A 7,188-nucleotide genomic window follows, 5' to 3' on the forward strand; every position below is an offset into this window, starting at 1 on the left:
TAATTAAGTCGTTGTACTGATTTCTGGGTCCTTTATACAGTGACCAATTTTCATTTCTTTTTGATTTTTTCGATCTTTTCAATATTAAACGGAGGCTACTGGTAGGTACAGACTAGACAGAATGCTCAAGAGTGGCAAGGAGTAATAACGCCCTATTAAACGGAAAGTGCAAAGGAAGGATATTTACGTTTTTGAAGACGAATGCACATCCGCCAGTGATCGTGATCATATAATACCCGAATCTTCGAAGTCAGCGGCCAGCTTATTAAGATACCCAAAATAATTTGCATCCTGAAGTAGTTGCTGTTCTTCTAAGGACGTTTCCATTCCTTTAACATATATGAGGTGAATCACATACAGCTGATGAAATAGCAGAGGAGTTATTTTGAAATCCCGTCTCCCATTCAGTGCTTATTTTTCATCATCAGTCTCAAATAAACAGGAGTAACAGATATAAAATACTTATATCTCAGGGTCATCGACGCCAGAGTCAGTTGCTAGGAAATGTTCCGAGCATTCGCTCAAATAAGTTCTTGAGGGATGTCTATCCCCTACATTACTTGGAGTCGAGACAGGCATTTGTTTCTGTTTCCGTTATCATTGTATAGTCCGCTGAAGTGATTTACTTATTCTGCATTAGATTATTGAGATGTGAAATCTTAGCACAATTTTGCATTTCTGACGCTCAAGTGTCGACGCTCAACTGTTACTGCGCTCAGTTGTCTTGAGCCCAAAAGTCGATGCACCAGAAAAGTAGCCAGTGTTTTAGAGTTTATAAAGAAAAAGTTGAGTCAAAACTTCTTGGCTGAAGTGGCGAGTGGTTTTGAATGTAAATGAAAGAAAGAAGTCTAATGTATAAGAAAAAATTTAAAGTGTGAGACATGTTGAGATACGTCATAGGCGTGAAGAAGCTGAGTGCAAGTGAAGGAGTACGAGTGGAGTGCTGTGAGATTGCTAGATCATGTGGAAGGAATGGAACATGATAGTTTGGTGGAAGGATTTGAAAATGCCAGGAGGAAGAATGAGAGGAAGACCGAGAAAAGTCTGCCAAATAGAGATATATGGCCCAGTGTGTGTAAGGGGGCTTCATTGTCTTGTTGATATTGCTTTCTAAGTAGATTTATGAAGTGGTTAATGCTGTTAAAGTTTTCTAGAAAGCCCAGAGTTCGTTCAGTTGAACCGTGACAGAGATATCTTGTCTGTTCTCGGGAGTCACGCATTAAGCGCCTCAGTGGCGTGGTTGGTACGGTCTTTGCCTGCCACCTATGTGGCCGCGAGTTCGATTCTTGGGCATTCCGTTGAGGCGTCAGAGATGTGTATTTCTGGTGATAGAAGTTCACTCTGACGTGGTTCGGAAGCCACGTAAAGCCGTTGGTCCCGTTGCTGAATAACAACTGGTTCCATGCAACGTAAAAACACAATACAAACACGCATTAATCAAGGAAGCATAATGACTTTGGAAACACAATAGACATCTATAATTCACATATATATATATATAGTATATAACATATATATATATATATATATATATATTTAATATATATATATATATAATAATGCGTGTGTGTGTGTGTGTGTGTGTTTTGGGGTATTGTATGGATATTAACATTGGACTTCCACCGAAATTATGTTGTTGGTAAGGTTTTGATTGACTGTTGGCCATCAGTCAACTACTTATTGCATGGTGTATAATCTGTTGTCAGATTATACACCATTGGTAGTTCCGTCAGTGCACGTCATTCTGCGCACTGTAGGCATTAGTTAAGGTTGTTTGCAGCGTCCCTTCGGCCCCTAGCTGCAACCTCTTTCATTCCTTTTACTCTACCTCCGTTCATATTTCCTTTCCTCCATTTTACTTCCCACCCTCTCCTTACAATTGTTTCATAGCGCCTTATTACTGTCAATTTGTTTCAGTGCTGAAGGACTTCATAGGTCTCAGTGCTTGGCCTTTGACCTAAGTACTGCATTCTGTGTGATGCCTTTAGGGCTTGGCTAGTTGACCTTATGGTAATCTCATGTGAATCTTAATGCACGCCATTTATTTGGAGACTTTTAGTTGGCTCATTACTTTAAATATACTAATTTACTTGAAATACTTTCAGTATACCATTTAATAGTTTCAGATGAGCTTAGAATGAATTGTTTTGACAGGAGGGATATCATACAGTTTTGATGTCTTTGTCCCTGCCCTATACTGTATCGAAATCGTTTAACAGAGGAGGAGGGAAATGAAATGCAGTGAGGAGTACAAAAATACTTTATTTTTTCCTTCTAAAGATAATTACACCAAAGACCAGTAGCACATTTCTTATTCTGGACGTTGAAGATCTTCTTTAATTACGTCGGTCACAAGAAGAATATTCAAGAAACTGGGGAATGTCCCGTAATTATTTTCTGACTTAGATGAAAATCACATTTGACTATTTTCTTAGACTAGAGCTAGCAAATGGCTTTTGGCCAGAAACAGACACTAGTGACTGGATCTCTTGAACAGCTTTCCATCAAGCTAGCAATCATTCTTGTACAACCTAATGGATACCTTTGGTCTCAGCCAGCAAGCAGCTCTGGTCTAAGCGGTTTTAGAATATACTATATTTTAATACCAAGGAAATCATTCCTATCTACACATATTATAGTACCATTAAGAGATATTTTACCCCTAGCAGATGATGTCAGCTGACACGAACATCATATTGTTTTATTTAGCAAACAATGAATGACGTATGAGCTTTCAGTTATAGTTGAAGAGTCGATATTTTCAAGATTCATTTAGTCATAGTCGCTAATGTCACGAAAAATATATAATTCCGAACATCATTTCACCTGCAAGTATAGTCTTTCATATAGAAAAAATAAAACTGAAGTAATACATAAGCAAGCAGTATGGCTTTCAACGTGATTTTTCCATTGTTTATTACTTAATTATCACCTCGCACAAAACGAAACTCACACCCACCAACAGTTCTCCCGTCCGAACACATTCCATTGATAAATTTATACAAATCATTATTCTTAAGTATAGGAACGTTGCAATCAGAAATAACAATAAAAGCACTATTAAGAACATAGCAATTTTTATATGTTGAAATGCTAATTCACTCCAAGAGAATAATGTATTATTTTTCATGGGCTATGCCCACATCAATACTGTTGAATGTTTTGAATATGCTGTGTTGCTCAACGGTACATACATAATTCTGCACTGAAGAAAGTTGCTTTTGCAAGAAGGTAATGAAACCAGCAATCTACTATTATTGCTACATATTGGTAAACATATAGATTTCTTTTTTCCCTTACATCAAAATAACATAGATGCATTGAAGCATATTTATAAATATTTCATATTTCTTTACACATATACATATATCGCTACGATAATCTAGTGTTGTGATTATACATACATACATATATATATACATATATATACATACATACATACATATATATATATATATATGCACATATATACAAACACTTACGTACACATACATACTCATATTAAAATTTTCCCTTAAAAGGTTACTAGAATTTACACTTTAAGACTAAGGAATTTTCATTGTATGGATCAGCCCATATTGAAACCCAGAGTATAAAAATATAAAAATTGAACAGTATTTGTATGAGTGAGAGATGAAGGCTGAAGTAGTTGGATGAGAAAATTCGTCTCCTATCGTTAAGTATTTAAGATAAACGTCTTAAGATGCACCACTTCAGTGATTCAGAATGAAGAAAAATATCATATTAGATTTATTACAGACGATCATGATACATAATTCGAGGTATTCATTCTACTATTGGACTGTCTAGGCCAGTTTTGAAAGTCATGTAGCTGTTTGTTTGTTTTGTGTACCCCCACTTTTATTTCCTTTTCAAAACTTGCCTAAACGTTGCCTGAAACCAAAGAGAATTTAACGCGAGCTCAGGAATGGAGAAGTCAAGTTAGAGAAATGACTTGGCTTCTTTCAGACCTTCTTGCTTAGTGCCTATCAAGAGTTTGGTGTACAGTATAATACGACTTACATATCGTGAAATGGTGCACGAAAGAAGTTATATATACATATATATTTATTAAAGCTGATAAAACTCCACTTATTACTGTGACTAGAAAATCCTAATGCCAATAGCTGTAGAAACTTCATTTGTCGGCCAAAAAATGTTGATTAGACATAAGGGATAAAAGACCAAGAACAGTAGCAGGAAGGGGAAGGTAATGAAAAATTGAAAAATGATGAGAATTGGAAAAGTACCAAGAAAATTATTATAATTAAGTTTAATGAACTGCTGTGCAGGTATAATTTCCAGATTTCTCACAAGTGTAGGCTATCCAGTTCCAGTAATTTGAAATAAAACTGATTTCAGACCACATCAACTACACTATTTTACAATGACAACATTTTCCCAGTAGAGCTAAACTTAGATAATAAATGTCCAAGCGTATTTTACAGAAAAATAGGTGTGGTTTTTAGCTATGTTTCCACTCTTCGGTTTGAAAACAGATCTGTTTATCTGTTTCATATTATTTACATAATCACTTTATGGATCATAAATGAGCCTTATTTCCAAATATCAAGTCATAGTACTCACTTATCCAACGTTTGTTCCGTGGTCCTTTACCGAAGAGGAATTAATCAGAAAAATAATAGACCACTATTATGGCAATATCATAAATACTCCTTTGATCACTTCGAAATATATCCTCGACTGTCATTTGCCTCTTCAAGAAATATTTCGAAATATATCTAAGGTTACCATCGTTTTATAGCTTACAATTGTATCACAATATACTTGACATGTACGTAATAGGCTATATCATTGTCTGTTATAGTAATTTCAAATTTAATATATACAGTAGAGTGCTTGAACTCTTATCTTTCATCTTTTTGAACGTCGTTTAATCATTTAAGAGTGTATGATTATAAACTGAAGTAAAAATCCCTTAGGGCATATTTATTATTTAATAGAACACAAACTTCAGTTTGGGACATACACTTGTCTTTCCTAATTATGTGCTTGACTGTATCCTGTATTGAAGCCAACCTGATACACTTACACGTCGCCTGTTTTAATACAGCCAATTTTTTTGTTAAAATTGGGCGCTTAAAACACTCAAAACTATATTACTTGTTTTGAAACCATAATACCATTCTTATGAACACTTAGCTTGAGTTAAAGACCTTGTATTGTTCTAAGTTTGAGCTAAAGCCTGCGCACTGTGAATTAATGTCAAGTTTCGAATCCAAGATTTTAATCAGAGGATATTCAGAGGCTTACCTTGGTTTTTCCATCTTTGTAATTGTTTATCTAAGTGAAAATCAACAAACAATACCGCAAGTGTCGACCTTTCGGCTGTGTAGGATGCAGCATAAATTGAATCTGAAGGGCAATATCATATACACTAAGTGGACAGACTGTACGTAAAACTATCTGTCACCTTCATCGTTGCTTGTGACCAGACTAAACAGACTGATCATCTGACGAGTCCTTCCCTGCTGTTTAATGCTTCTCCGACAAGAAAAGAATAAAGACCCTTGCCCATAAAATTGATATTTACAGAAAGCAATCACACATGATGTACTGTATATTCCGCCTCAAAATATTGTAGCTTTTCAAACATTTTTGCAATGGGAAATGAGATATGGTGAAATATGCAAATCGTAAGGTTTGTATAAGACCATAACAGAGCTTTGTCCGATTTTAGATAAACGTTTGAAAATCCATATTACAGTAATGAAAGTACCGTGTGGGTTATACAACCTAATAAATGATCCTAGAAATGAAATGAAATGAAATATATAGATGCTATGTTTTTCTGTTTAATCATATCTTGAAATTTTCCAGTATTACTCCTACTACTAATAGTAGTAATGGGAGTAGGATAAAACTTTTAAATCTCATAAACTATAAATATCATTGTAAATACTACACAAAATATTTCCCGAAGTCTCCTCTGCCTTTAACGTATTATTTATCAAACTCATATCCCTTCGCATTTGCTCTCGTTGCTTCGTTTTAACTATAATCCTCATAGCTGATTTTGCCGAGTTATCTTTGAATCGGTTTGCATCCATAGCTGGCAGGTAATCTGGCGAGATGACCTACACTCTCTTCCAATCAACGACCTGATCGTGATCACAGTGCTTCAGATCCTTTGGTGAATCCAAGTCCTGTGTGGGTTTCTCATTCCTTTAACTGCCTGTCATCGATCTGACTAACCGTGACTTACTGTTCCACTGAATTCTCAATAGGCTCTAGGAGTTCCCTTGATCTGAATCGCCCGTAACCTAAGAGAACGGGCGAAGAGGACACTGTCACTAAACCAGAAAGTACCCTCGTCTGCCCTTTGATGTCAACTCTTTGGTTGATGCACAGGCTTGCTGCTTCTCTGCTTTCTGTTCACCAAGTGATATTTGACGTCAAACATTTCGGGACAATTACACGTCATTCTTGTGTAATGACACTACAATCTCCTCTATAATGTGCCCTCTAGGATGCATTAATTCGCGTTCTATCTTTGAACATAGTAGGCTATAGCTATAATTTCAATTGCATATATTACAGCCAACCTAAAATGACGCAGATTGATAGACTGTACTTAGTCAGTGTAAAAAAGAATAATTGTTAGGGAAGGTACCTTTATATTATACCAATAAAAATGTAGCTTAACATTTCACCATACTATTAAATAAAGATTTTACATTAAAGTTGTAGCATTTTCCGTTTCATCAAATCTTCATACATTACTGTAAGAAATACAGTAAGTCCTTATTAATTTTTTTAATTCACAGGCAATCATTAAGGAATTCCCTTCAGTACAATATAATACAGTGATCTGCGTAGTTCAGCGTAAATGTATTTCCTTTCATTATCAGGGTACTTAGTCAGGCAAAAATGAAATGAGATTTCATGTTTGTAATTTCAGACATTATGTTGTAGAAAGATAAGTTTGTATTATTGTCTTTGGACCACTGGTGATCGACAATACTTATAAATTAAAGGATACGTATAGCATACATTCCAAAGAATACATGCAACTGTACATTTGCATGTGCTTGCACCAGTGTGTGTGTGTACACATTCAAACACTTATGGAAAAGAGGACATTCATTTTTTACATGAAAAGTAAACAGATATATGCTAATATCTATTGTTATATTACACCGTTACACTTGGGAGACTACAGATGAA

General features: G+C 35.3%; 1 protein-coding gene across 8 annotated transcripts in view; it reads right to left on the bottom strand.

The window, feature by feature from the left end:
• Positions 1-2,244: 2,244 nt before the first annotated feature.
• LOC135219569 (5-hydroxytryptamine receptor 1-like) overlaps positions 2,245-7,188 on the bottom strand; it is a 313,078-nt gene continuing 308,134 nt past the window's right edge. For all 8 annotated transcript variants that reach the window (XM_064256443.1, XM_064256444.1, XM_064256439.1 and 5 more), the window contains one exon: positions 2,245-7,188. This exon is cut by the window's right edge and continues 629 nt beyond it. The gene's annotated coding sequence lies outside the window, so the exon portion shown is untranslated.

The sequence above is a fragment of the Macrobrachium nipponense genome, chromosome 1 (assembly GCF_015104395.2).
Source record: "Macrobrachium nipponense isolate FS-2020 chromosome 1, ASM1510439v2, whole genome shotgun sequence".
NCBI classification, from domain to species: Eukaryota; Metazoa; Arthropoda; class Malacostraca; order Decapoda; family Palaemonidae; genus Macrobrachium; species Macrobrachium nipponense.